The sequence below is a fragment of the Triturus cristatus genome, chromosome 8 (assembly GCF_964204655.1).
Source record: "Triturus cristatus chromosome 8, aTriCri1.1, whole genome shotgun sequence".
NCBI lineage: Eukaryota > Metazoa > Chordata > Amphibia > Caudata > Salamandridae > Triturus > Triturus cristatus.
Genome location: NC_140591.1, coordinates 92,326,369 through 92,338,452, shown reverse-complemented (window position 1 = coordinate 92,338,452; position 12,084 = coordinate 92,326,369). Strand labels below are relative to the sequence as shown.

General features: G+C 53.7%; 4 non-coding genes and 2 pseudogenes across 4 annotated transcripts; all 6 read left to right on the top strand.

Moving 5' to 3' along the window:
• Positions 1-2,626: 2,626 nt before the first annotated feature.
• On the top strand, positions 2,627-2,745 carry LOC146801441 (5S ribosomal RNA). Its single transcript, XR_014968153.1, has one exon. It is a non-coding gene; the product is annotated as a 5S ribosomal RNA (ribosomal RNA).
• A 956-nt stretch (positions 2,746-3,701) lies between these two features.
• On the top strand, positions 3,702-3,820 carry LOC146801440 (5S ribosomal RNA). The gene has a single exon (XR_014968334.1). It is a non-coding gene; the product is annotated as a 5S ribosomal RNA (ribosomal RNA).
• A 2,877-nt stretch (positions 3,821-6,697) lies between these two features.
• Positions 6,698-6,816, top strand: LOC146801439 (5S ribosomal RNA). Its single transcript, XR_014968152.1, has one exon. It is a non-coding gene; the product is annotated as a 5S ribosomal RNA (ribosomal RNA).
• Positions 6,817-7,772: 956 nt separating this feature from the next.
• LOC146801438 (5S ribosomal RNA) lies at positions 7,773-7,881 on the top strand (annotated as a pseudogene).
• Positions 7,882-10,758: 2,877 nt separating this feature from the next.
• LOC146801437 (5S ribosomal RNA) lies at positions 10,759-10,877 on the top strand. The gene has a single exon (XR_014968151.1). It is a non-coding gene; the product is annotated as a 5S ribosomal RNA (ribosomal RNA).
• A 956-nt stretch (positions 10,878-11,833) lies between these two features.
• LOC146801436 (5S ribosomal RNA) lies at positions 11,834-11,942 on the top strand (annotated as a pseudogene).
• Positions 11,943-12,084: the final 142 nt, after the last annotated feature.

Here is a 12,084-nt window from a genome sequence, read left to right as displayed (position 1 = left end):
ACCCCAACCCCGCAAGATGTGGTTTTCTTCTCTCGGCGGCGCAGAGCTGCTGCACGGGCCAGCATCGGTTCCAGGTCCCCATCTATTGGCTTTCCCCAGCAGCCCGAAAGCAGGGGGGGTGAGCCGGAGAGCCAGGCAGCGAGGGCCGCCGAGTACAACCGAGAGGGGTGCGGGGCGCACACACACGCACACACATACGCACTCACTTACACCCATGCATTCACAAGCAGACACTCGCACACACCCCGTACACAACACTCACTCACAAATACACATACATTCATACATGCGCACACGAACAAACGAACCAAACGGCGTCAAGAAAAAAGCAACACTTACCTGCTGCAGGCCTCCGGGAGCTGCCAAGAGGGTTGCCACTGCTACCTTGGTCAGCCAATGAGGGGAGGCAGCAGTCGCTCACTCGTTACAGAGCAGGATGGGGACAGAGTCGGTGACAGACACTCGGCCGTTGGCGCTTCGGGGTTTAAAAATGAAGCGTCCAGCTACGAGGCTTTCACTGAAGCTCTCCCTCAACAGGAGGGGAGGGCCTCAAGGACCTTTTGCTGAGCCGAGGAGGTCAGGCCCACCAGAGCTGTGACATCCTCAGCCCAGCAAACCTCAGCTTAGGCAGCCGGGAGCCTGCGCATTTAGCGCATCTCCAACTCCTGGCCTGAACATAAAGAGTGTCTGTCAAGCTGACCTTTCTTCAGCCTGACATACACTCCTTATGTCCAAAAGGGCGGGGGCGTGGCCTCACCGCCTTTAAGGACGGGCGGCTGCTGAAGTCAGGCCGTTGGCAACGAGGACCACGCAACCATAGAGCACTCAGACCCTCATCTCAGTCTCTCTTCTCTATACACACGGTGGCAGGCCCTGGACATGGACGTGATTTGCATACGAGGGCTCGGTCTCTGATAAAAAAAAGAAAAGAAAACTTGCAGCCAGAGCTCCCTGGGAAAAAAAATTGCCATGCCAATGCTTCTGCGGGTGAGCATGAGTTGAAGAGTTGTAGTCCGGCAGCCCCTGCCACATGGCGGAGCGGCCCGATAGAGTGCCTTAGAGCCCAGTGCAAAGCAAGGCCAGGCTCTTGGTGAAAACACCAGGCTGCTGGTTTGCTAGCTCCCCAGCTGGCACCTATAGGGAGGTCGGAGCCTGCGTGTCATTTATTTATTTATTTATAGTTTTATAGAGCGCGAACCAGACCCGTGAGGGTATCAGAGCGCTTTACAGGATTGAGGGGGAGGAAAACAACGCATAAGGATGGGAGGGATCAGATTGGGAGAGATAGGGATACAATATACAGGAGGAGCACGCAGTCTGAGGTCCAAGCTACATGTGGGAGAAAATTGAAGCATGCAGATAAAAAAACCATACAAGAAGGTTTCCATATCCACGAGGTGCACCCCGTCTGAGGTCGAAGCTACATGTGGGATAACAAATTAGAGCGGGTAGTTACATGTACAAGAAGGCGCGCAGTCTCAGCTCTTGGGGGGGATGCCCAGGAGTCCAGAAAAATGTGTCATCCGTGGAGGCCGTGGATAATGCCGAGTTGGAGGGTGGAACAAGCCTATGAGGTGATTGTAAAGTATTCATTAGATGAGCTATTTTCCCATTAAAGAAAGTTTTGGTCTCCTTCTTAAAGTGTGCCAGTGACGGAAGTCTTCTGATGGAGGGTGGGAGAGAGTTCCAGATTCTTGGAGCGGCCCCAGAGAAGGCTCGATTGTAGGTTTTTTTCTTCCCGAAGCGTGCTTTTTGGCATATCGGGAGTTTCTGGCCTGTCCGGATATCACGAGTTTTTGTGCAAGAAATGTAGGTGAATTCGCGTACAGAGCTTTGTGAGTTATGCAAGCCGCTTTAAATTGTATTCTGGCCTTCAGGGGAAGCCAGTTCAGAGCTTTGAGGCAGGGGGAGAAATGTGGTCAAATGTTGTTTCAACCCGTTGCGAGTCTGGCGGCGGTGTTGAGGCAGGCTTTCAATGGGGCCAGACAGTTCTTGGGTAGCCCTGCAAGAGTAGAGCATCCATATTCAAGTTTAGAAATGACTAGGGCCTGGGTTGCCATTTCAAGGCCGGACACATCGAGGAAGGGTTTTAGGTTTCTTGGGTAGCTCAGGTGGAATCTAGCCGTTCTGGCCAGCGCGTTTATATGGCCATGCATATGCAAGCTGCCGTCAAGGGTTATTCCCAGGGATTTCGCCGACTCAATAATGGTAGGAGGGCAGTTTAGTGCAGTGATGGTCTTGATCCATTCCTGGAAGTCTGGATTTGGTTTGGGTGGGGAGATCAGAGGGAATTCCGTTTTGTTTGCGTGGAGTTTAAGCTGGTTGCTGGTGAGCCAGTGGACTGCCAGCTTCAGTGCCTCGTTTAGGGAGAAAATGTCCTCAGGGAAAGAGATTTTTATGTAGACCTGTGAACGGTGGGCGTACATAAGGTAGGAGATGTTGGCGGCAGAAGTGTGAAATAAGCAAGTGCACGGCTGGTGAAAGCCAGGGCTGTGCTTGGCTATCTGTAGCAAGCTTGCCAAGGGAGGGCAGTTGTTGAAGGGAAGTGTGCAAGTGTGCGCAGCGCAGAAGGTTCCAGAGTGGCGGGTGGTGTCAGCACAAGAGGCCTGAACAGGCAGCCTCCCATGCCTACGGCCATACCACCCTGAATGCGCCCGATCTCGTCCGATCTCGGAAGCTAAGCAGGGTCGGGCCTGGTTAGTACTTGGATGGGAGACCGCCTGGGAATACCAGGTGCTGTAGGCATTTTGCCACTCGCTGCTGCGCGTCCCCTGCACAATCACACCTAATCTTCCTGGCTCATAGCATTTTCTAACAAATATACATATATTCTGCTCTCCTCCTCTCCCTCCTCCTCTTTGTTTTTTTTTTTTATTTATTTATAAAGAAACCGGCAACGAGTTTACAATATGCGTGGCCCTTAACTTTAAACTCGAAAACTGAAAGAAAATGAAGAAAAACTTTGCCCTAAGACAGGACAGAGGACCCCTAGCTAAGGCTGGGGAGCTGCTGCAAGCTGCCGCTGCTGATGGGCTGCGCCGGCCCCGGTTCCGGGGGCCCCCCTCCCTCGGCTGGGCTGTCCGAGGCAGCCCGGGAGCAGGGGCCCGCTGAGGCGGAGAGCCAGGCCCGTGACATTAAGGGCCATGGACCCAGGCAGTACTCGGACCCTCGCCTCACTCTCTTTTCTATACGGACAGAGGGGGCGGGGCACGGACATTATTTGCATATGAGGGGCCAGTTCTTGGTGTTTTTTCTTTTTTTACAAAAAGACAGGAGACTTGCGGCAGCCAGAGATTGAGGGTAAAGAAGTTGCCTCCCCAGAGTTCGGGTGAGCATCAGCTGCTGAGCGGGAGTCCCTGCAGCCCCCGGCACATAGAGAAGTGTCCCGAGCAGAGTGCCTTGGAGGCCAGGGCGAAGCAAGTGCCTGGAGGCCAGTGCGAAGCAAGGCTAGGCGGCGCTTGTTAAAAAGGTCCGGCTGCTGGTCTGCTGCTAATGCCGGCCCCTAAAGAAGGGTGGTCGCAGCCAGCCTGTGCGAAAGTGTAAAGTAAGCAAGTGCAAGAGAGGGCTGTGCTTGGCAGTGTGCAGGAAGTTTGATATGGAGGGCAGGTGTTAAAGGGAAATGTGCAAAGGTACTCGAGGGACGCCTGGTGATGACACGCGGGCTGCCGCAGCACAAGAGGCCTGAACAGGCACGCTCTCATGCCTACGGCCATATCACCCTGAATGCGCCCGATCTCGTCCGATCTCGGAAGCTAAGCAGGGTCGGGCCTGGTTAGTACTTGGATGGGAGACCGCCTGGGAATACCAGGTGCTGTAGGCATTTTGCCTCTCTGACCAATGGCACTTCCGTTTTTTTGGGGGCGGGATCTATTCTACTCTTTTATTTTTTGTTTCTTAAAAAAAAAAAAAAACGCCATCAGGTTCGCAACACTCAGGGCCCATAACTTTCCGCTCGGATATTGAACATTCGGCTGCGCTTTACACTGGGTCCAGAAAGAAAAAAAGCTGTGCCATAAGACAGAACACGGGACCGACTCCAACACCCCCTCCCCCCCCCCCCCCCCTACCCCCACCCCAACCCCGCAAGATGTGGTTTTCTTCTCTCGGCGGCGCAGAGCTGCTGCACGGGCCAGCATCGGTTCCAGGTCCCCATCTATTGGCTTTCCCCAGCAGCCCGAAAGCAGGGGGGGTGAGCCGGAGAGCCAGGCAGCGAGGGCCGCCGAGTACAACCGAGAGGGGTGCGGGGCGCACACACACGCACACACATACGCACTCACTTACACCCATGCATTCACAAGCAGACACTCGCACACACCCCGTACACAACACTCACTCACAAATACACATACATTCATACATGCGCACACGAACAAACGAACCAAACGGCGTCAAGAAAAAAGCAACACTTACCTGCTGCAGGCCTCCGGGAGCTGCCAAGAGGGTTGCCACTGCTACCTTGGTCAGCCAATGAGGGGAGGCAGCAGTCGCTCACTCGTTACAGAGCAGGATGGGGACAGAGTCGGTGACAGACACTCGGCCGTTGGCGCTTCGGGGTTTAAAAATGAAGCGTCCAGCTACGAGGCTTTCACTGAAGCTCTCCCTCAACAGGAGGGGAGGGCCTCAAGGACCTTTTGCTGAGCCGAGGAGGTCAGGCCCACCAGAGCTGTGACATCCTCAGCCCAGCAAACCTCAGCTTAGGCAGCCGGGAGCCTGCGCATTTAGCGCATCTCCAACTCCTGGCCTGAACATAAAGAGTGTCTGTCAAGCTGACCTTTCTTCAGCCTGACATACACTCCTTATGTCCAAAAGGGCGGGGGCGTGGCCTCACCGCCTTTAAGGACGGGCGGCTGCTGAAGTCAGGCCGTTGGCAACGAGGACCACGCAACCATAGAGCACTCAGACCCTCATCTCAGTCTCTCTTCTCTATACACACGGTGGCAGGCCCTGGACATGGACGTGATTTGCATACGAGGGCTCGGTCTCTGATAAAAAAAAGAAAAGAAAACTTGCAGCCAGAGCTCCCTGGGAAAAAAAATTGCCATGCCAATGCTTCTGCGGGTGAGCATGAGTTGAAGAGTTGTAGTCCGGCAGCCCCTGCCACATGGCGGAGCGGCCCGATAGAGTGCCTTAGAGCCCAGTGCAAAGCAAGGCCAGGCTCTTGGTGAAAACACCAGGCTGCTGGTTTGCTAGCTCCCCAGCTGGCACCTATAGGGAGGTCGGAGCCTGCGTGTCATTTATTTATTTATTTATAGTTTTATAGAGCGCGAACCAGACCCGTGAGGGTATCAGAGCGCTTTACAGGATTGAGGGGGAGGAAAACAACGCATAAGGATGGGAGGGATCAGATTGGGAGAGATAGGGATACAATATACAGGAGGAGCACGCAGTCTGAGGTCCAAGCTACATGTGGGAGAAAATTGAAGCATGCAGATAAAAAAACCATACAAGAAGGTTTCCATATCCACGAGGTGCACCCCGTCTGAGGTCGAAGCTACATGTGGGATAACAAATTAGAGCGGGTAGTTACATGTACAAGAAGGCGCGCAGTCTCAGCTCTTGGGGGGGATGCCCAGGAGTCCAGAAAAATGTGTCATCCGTGGAGGCCGTGGATAATGCCGAGTTGGAGGGTGGAACAAGCCTATGAGGTGATTGTAAAGTATTCATTAGATGAGCTATTTTCCCATTAAAGAAAGTTTTGGTCTCCTTCTTAAAGTGTGCCAGTGACGGAAGTCTTCTGATGGAGGGTGGGAGAGAGTTCCAGATTCTTGGAGCGGCCCCAGAGAAGGCTCGATTGTAGGTTTTTTTCTTCCCGAAGCGTGCTTTTTGGCATATCGGGAGTTTCTGGCCTGTCCGGATATCACGAGTTTTTGTGCAAGAAATGTAGGTGAATTCGCGTACAGAGCTTTGTGAGTTATGCAAGCCGCTTTAAATTGTATTCTGGCCTTCAGGGGAAGCCAGTTCAGAGCTTTGAGGCAGGGGGAGAAATGTGGTCAAATGTTGTTTCAACCCGTTGCGAGTCTGGCGGCGGTGTTGAGGCAGGCTTTCAATGGGGCCAGACAGTTCTTGGGTAGCCCTGCAAGAGTAGAGCATCCATATTCAAGTTTAGAAATGACTAGGGCCTGGGTTGCCATTTCAAGGCCGGACACATCGAGGAAGGGTTTTAGGTTTCTTGGGTAGCTCAGGTGGAATCTAGCCGTTCTGGCCAGCGCGTTTATATGGCCATGCATATGCAAGCTGCCGTCAAGGGTTATTCCCAGGGATTTCGCCGACTCAATAATGGTAGGAGGGCAGTTTAGTGCAGTGATGGTCTTGATCCATTCCTGGAAGTCTGGATTTGGTTTGGGTGGGGAGATCAGAGGGAATTCCGTTTTGTTTGCGTGGAGTTTAAGCTGGTTGCTGGTGAGCCAGTGGACTGCCAGCTTCAGTGCCTCGTTTAGGGAGAAAATGTCCTCAGGGAAAGAGATTTTTATGTAGACCTGTGAACGGTGGGCGTACATAAGGTAGGAGATGTTGGCGGCAGAAGTGTGAAATAAGCAAGTGCACGGCTGGTGAAAGCCAGGGCTGTGCTTGGCTATCTGTAGCAAGCTTGCCAAGGGAGGGCAGTTGTTGAAGGGAAGTGTGCAAGTGTGCGCAGCGCAGAAGGTTCCAGAGTGGCGGGTGGTGTCAGCACAAGAGGCCTGAACAGGCAGCCTCCCATGCCTACGGCCATACCACCCTGAATGCGCCCGATCTCGTCCGATCTCGGAAGCTAAGCAGGGTCGGGCCTGGTTAGTACTTGGATGGGAGACCGCCTGGGAATACCAGGTGCTGTAGGCATTTTGCCACTCGCTGCTGCGCGTCCCCTGCACAATCACACCTAATCTTCCTGGCTCATAGCATTTTCTAACAAATATACATATATTCTGCTCTCCTCCTCTCCCTCCTCCTCTTTGTTTTTTTTTTTTATTTATTTATAAAGAAACCGGCAACGAGTTTACAATATGCGTGGCCCTTAACTTTAAACTCGAAAACTGAAAGAAAATGAAGAAAAACTTTGCCCTAAGACAGGACAGAGGACCCCTAGCTAAGGCTGGGGAGCTGCTGCAAGCTGCCGCTGCTGATGGGCTGCGCCGGCCCCGGTTCCGGGGGCCCCCCTCCCTCGGCTGGGCTGTCCGAGGCAGCCCGGGAGCAGGGGCCCGCTGAGGCGGAGAGCCAGGCCCGTGACATTAAGGGCCATGGACCCAGGCAGTACTCGGACCCTCGCCTCACTCTCTTTTCTATACGGACAGAGGGGGCGGGGCACGGACATTATTTGCATATGAGGGGCCAGTTCTTGGTGTTTTTTCTTTTTTTACAAAAAGACAGGAGACTTGCGGCAGCCAGAGATTGAGGGTAAAGAAGTTGCCTCCCCAGAGTTCGGGTGAGCATCAGCTGCTGAGCGGGAGTCCCTGCAGCCCCCGGCACATAGAGAAGTGTCCCGAGCAGAGTGCCTTGGAGGCCAGGGCGAAGCAAGTGCCTGGAGGCCAGTGCGAAGCAAGGCTAGGCGGCGCTTGTTAAAAAGGTCCGGCTGCTGGTCTGCTGCTAATGCCGGCCCCTAAAGAAGGGTGGTCGCAGCCAGCCTGTGCGAAAGTGTAAAGTAAGCAAGTGCAAGAGAGGGCTGTGCTTGGCAGTGTGCAGGAAGTTTGATATGGAGGGCAGGTGTTAAAGGGAAATGTGCAAAGGTACTCGAGGGACGCCTGGTGATGACAAGCGGGCTGCCGCAGCACAAGAGGCCTGAACAGGCACGCTCTCGTGCCTACGGCCATACCACCCTGAATGCGCCCGATCTCGGAAGCTAAGCAGGGTCGGGCCTGGTTAGTACTTGGATGGGAGACCGCCTGGGAATACCAGGTGCTGTAGGCATTTTGCCTCTCTGACCAATGGCACTTCCGTTTTTTTGGGGGCGGGATCTATTCTACTCTTTTATTTTTTGTTTCTTAAAAAAAAAAAAAAACGCCATCAGGTTCGCAACACTCAGGGCCCATAACTTTCCGCTCGGATATTGAACATTCGGCTGCGCTTTACACTGGGTCCAGAAAGAAAAAAAGCTGTGCCATAAGACAGAACACGGGACCGACTCCAACACCCCCTCCCCCCCCCCCCCCCCCACCCCCACCCCAACCCCGCAAGATGTGGTTTTCTTCTCTCGGCGGCGCAGAGCTGCTGCACGGGCCAGCATCGGTTCCAGGTCCCCATCTATTGGCTTTCCCCAGCAGCCCGAAAGCAGGGGGGGTGAGCCGGAGAGCCAGGCAGCGAGGGCCGCCGAGTACAACCGAGAGGGGTGCGGGGCGCACACACACGCACACACATACGCACTCACTTACACCCATGCATTCACAAGCAGACACTCGCACACACCCCGTACACAACACTCACTCACAAATACACATACATTCATACATGCGCACACGAACAAACGAACCAAACGGCGTCAAGAAAAAAGCAACACTTACCTGCTGCAGGCCTCCGGGAGCTGCCAAGAGGGTTGCCACTGCTACCTTGGTCAGCCAATGAGGGGAGGCAGCAGTCGCTCACTCGTTACAGAGCAGGATGGGGACAGAGTCGGTGACAGACACTCGGCCGTTGGCGCTTCGGGGTTTAAAAATGAAGCGTCCAGCTACGAGGCTTTCACTGAAGCTCTCCCTCAACAGGAGGGGAGGGCCTCAAGGACCTTTTGCTGAGCCGAGGAGGTCAGGCCCACCAGAGCTGTGACATCCTCAGCCCAGCAAACCTCAGCTTAGGCAGCCGGGAGCCTGCGCATTTAGCGCATCTCCAACTCCTGGCCTGAACATAAAGAGTGTCTGTCAAGCTGACCTTTCTTCAGCCTGACATACACTCCTTATGTCCAAAAGGGCGGGGGCGTGGCCTCACCGCCTTTAAGGACGGGCGGCTGCTGAAGTCAGGCCGTTGGCAACGAGGACCACGCAACCATAGAGCACTCAGACCCTCATCTCAGTCTCTCTTCTCTATACACACGGTGGCAGGCCCTGGACATGGACGTGATTTGCATACGAGGGCTCGGTCTCTGATAAAAAAAAGAAAAGAAAACTTGCAGCCAGAGCTCCCTGGGAAAAAAAATTGCCATGCCAATGCTTCTGCGGGTGAGCATGAGTTGAAGAGTTGTAGTCCGGCAGCCCCTGCCACATGGCGGAGCGGCCCGATAGAGTGCCTTAGAGCCCAGTGCAAAGCAAGGCCAGGCTCTTGGTGAAAACACCAGGCTGCTGGTTTGCTAGCTCCCCAGCTGGCACCTATAGGGAGGTCGGAGCCTGCGTGTCATTTATTTATTTATTTATAGTTTTATAGAGCGCGAACCAGACCCGTGAGGGTATCAGAGCGCTTTACAGGATTGAGGGGGAGGAAAACAACGCATAAGGATGGGAGGGATCAGATTGGGAGAGATAGGGATACAATATACAGGAGGAGCACGCAGTCTGAGGTCCAAGCTACATGTGGGAGAAAATTGAAGCATGCAGATAAAAAAACCATACAAGAAGGTTTCCATATCCACGAGGTGCACCCCGTCTGAGGTCGAAGCTACATGTGGGATAACAAATTAGAGCGGGTAGTTACATGTACAAGAAGGCGCGCAGTCTCAGCTCTTGGGGGGGATGCCCAGGAGTCCAGAAAAATGTGTCATCCGTGGAGGCCGTGGATAATGCCGAGTTGGAGGGTGGAACAAGCCTATGAGGTGATTGTAAAGTATTCATTAGATGAGCTATTTTCCCATTAAAGAAAGTTTTGGTCTCCTTCTTAAAGTGTGCCAGTGACGGAAGTCTTCTGATGGAGGGTGGGAGAGAGTTCCAGATTCTTGGAGCGGCCCCAGAGAAGGCTCGATTGTAGGTTTTTTTCTTCCCGAAGCGTGCTTTTTGGCATATCGGGAGTTTCTGGCCTGTCCGGATATCACGAGTTTTTGTGCAAGAAATGTAGGTGAATTCGCGTACAGAGCTTTGTGAGTTATGCAAGCCGCTTTAAATTGTATTCTGGCCTTCAGGGGAAGCCAGTTCAGAGCTTTGAGGCAGGGGGAGAAATGTGGTCAAATGTTGTTTCAACCCGTTGCGAGTCTGGCGGCGGTGTTGAGGCAGGCTTTCAATGGGGCCAGACAGTTCTTGGGTAGCCCTGCAAGAGTAGAGCATCCATATTCAAGTTTAGAAATGACTAGGGCCTGGGTTGCCATTTCAAGGCCGGACACATCGAGGAAGGGTTTTAGGTTTCTTGGGTAGCTCAGGTGGAATCTAGCCGTTCTGGCCAGCGCGTTTATATGGCCATGCATATGCAAGCTGCCGTCAAGGGTTATTCCCAGGGATTTCGCCGACTCAATAATGGTAGGAGGGCAGTTTAGTGCAGTGATGGTCTTGATCCATTCCTGGAAGTCTGGATTTGGTTTGGGTGGGGAGATCAGAGGGAATTCCGTTTTGTTTGCGTGGAGTTTAAGCTGGTTGCTGGTGAGCCAGTGGACTGCCAGCTTCAGTGCCTCGTTTAGGGAGAAAATGTCCTCAGGGAAAGAGATTTTTATGTAGACCTGTGAACGGTGGGCGTACATAAGGTAGGAGATGTTGGCGGCAGAAGTGTGAAATAAGCAAGTGCACGGCTGGTGAAAGCCAGGGCTGTGCTTGGCTATCTGTAGCAAGCTTGCCAAGGGAGGGCAGTTGTTGAAGGGAAGTGTGCAAGTGTGCGCAGCGCAGAAGGTTCCAGAGTGGCGGGTGGTGTCAGCACAAGAGGCCTGAACAGGCAGCCTCCCATGCCTACGGCCATACCACCCTGAATGCGCCCGATCTCGTCCGATCTCGGAAGCTAAGCAGGGTCGGGCCTGGTTAGTACTTGGATGGGAGACCGCCTGGGAATACCAGGTGCTGTAGGCATTTTGCCACTCGCTGCTGCGCGTCCCCTGCACAATCACACCTAATCTTCCTGGCTCATAGCATTTTCTAACAAATATACATATATTCTGCTCTCCTCCTCTCCCTCCTCCTCTTTGTTTTTTTTTTTTATTTATTTATAAAGAAACCGGCAACGAGTTTACAATATGCGTGGCCCTTAACTTTAAACTCGAAAACTGAAAGAAAATGAAGAAAAACTTTGCCCTAAGACAGGACAGAGGACCCCTAGCTAAGGCTGGGGAGCTGCTGCAAGCTGCCGCTGCTGATGGGCTGCGCCGGCCCCGGTTCCGGGGGCCCCCCTCCCTCGGCTGGGCTGTCCGAGGCAGCCCGGGAGCAGGGGCCCGCTGAGGCGGAGAGCCAGGCCCGTGACATTAAGGGCCATGGACCCAGGCAGTACTCGGACCCTCGCCTCACTCTCTTTTCTATACGGACAGAGGGGGCGGGGCACGGACATTATTTGCATATGAGGGGCCAGTTCTTGGTGTTTTTTCTTTTTTTACAAAAAGACAGGAGACTTGCGGCAGCCAGAGATTGAGGGTAAAGAAGTTGCCTCCCCAGAGTTCGGGTGAGCATCAGCTGCTGAGCGGGAGTCCCTGCAGCCCCCGGCACATAGAGAAGTGTCCCGAGCAGAGTGCCTTGGAGGCCAGGGCGAAGCAAGTGCCTGGAGGCCAGTGCGAAGCAAGGCTAGGCGGCGCTTGTTAAAAAGGTCCGGCTGCTGGTCTGCTGCTAATGCCGGCCCCTAAAGAAGGGTGGTCGCAGCCAGCCTGTGCGAAAGTGTAAAGTAAGCAAGTGCAAGAGAGGGCTGTGCTTGGCAGTGTGCAGGAAGTTTGATATGGAGGGCAGGTGTTAAAGGGAAATGTGCAAAGGTACTCGAGGGACGCCTGGTGATGACAAGCGGGCTGCCGCAGCACAAGAGGCCTGAACAGGCACGCTCTCGTGCCTACGGCCATACCACCCTGAATGCGCCCGATCTCGGAAGCTAAGCAGGGTCGGGCCTGGTTAGTACTTGGATGGGAGACCGCCTGGGAATACCAGGTGCTGTAGGCATTTTGCCTCTCTGACCAATGGCACTTCCGTTTTTTTGGGGGCGGGATCTATTCTACTCTTTTATTTTTTGTTTCTTAAAAAAAAAAAAAAACGCCATCAGGTTCGCAACACTCAGGGCCCATAACTTTCCGCTCGGATATTG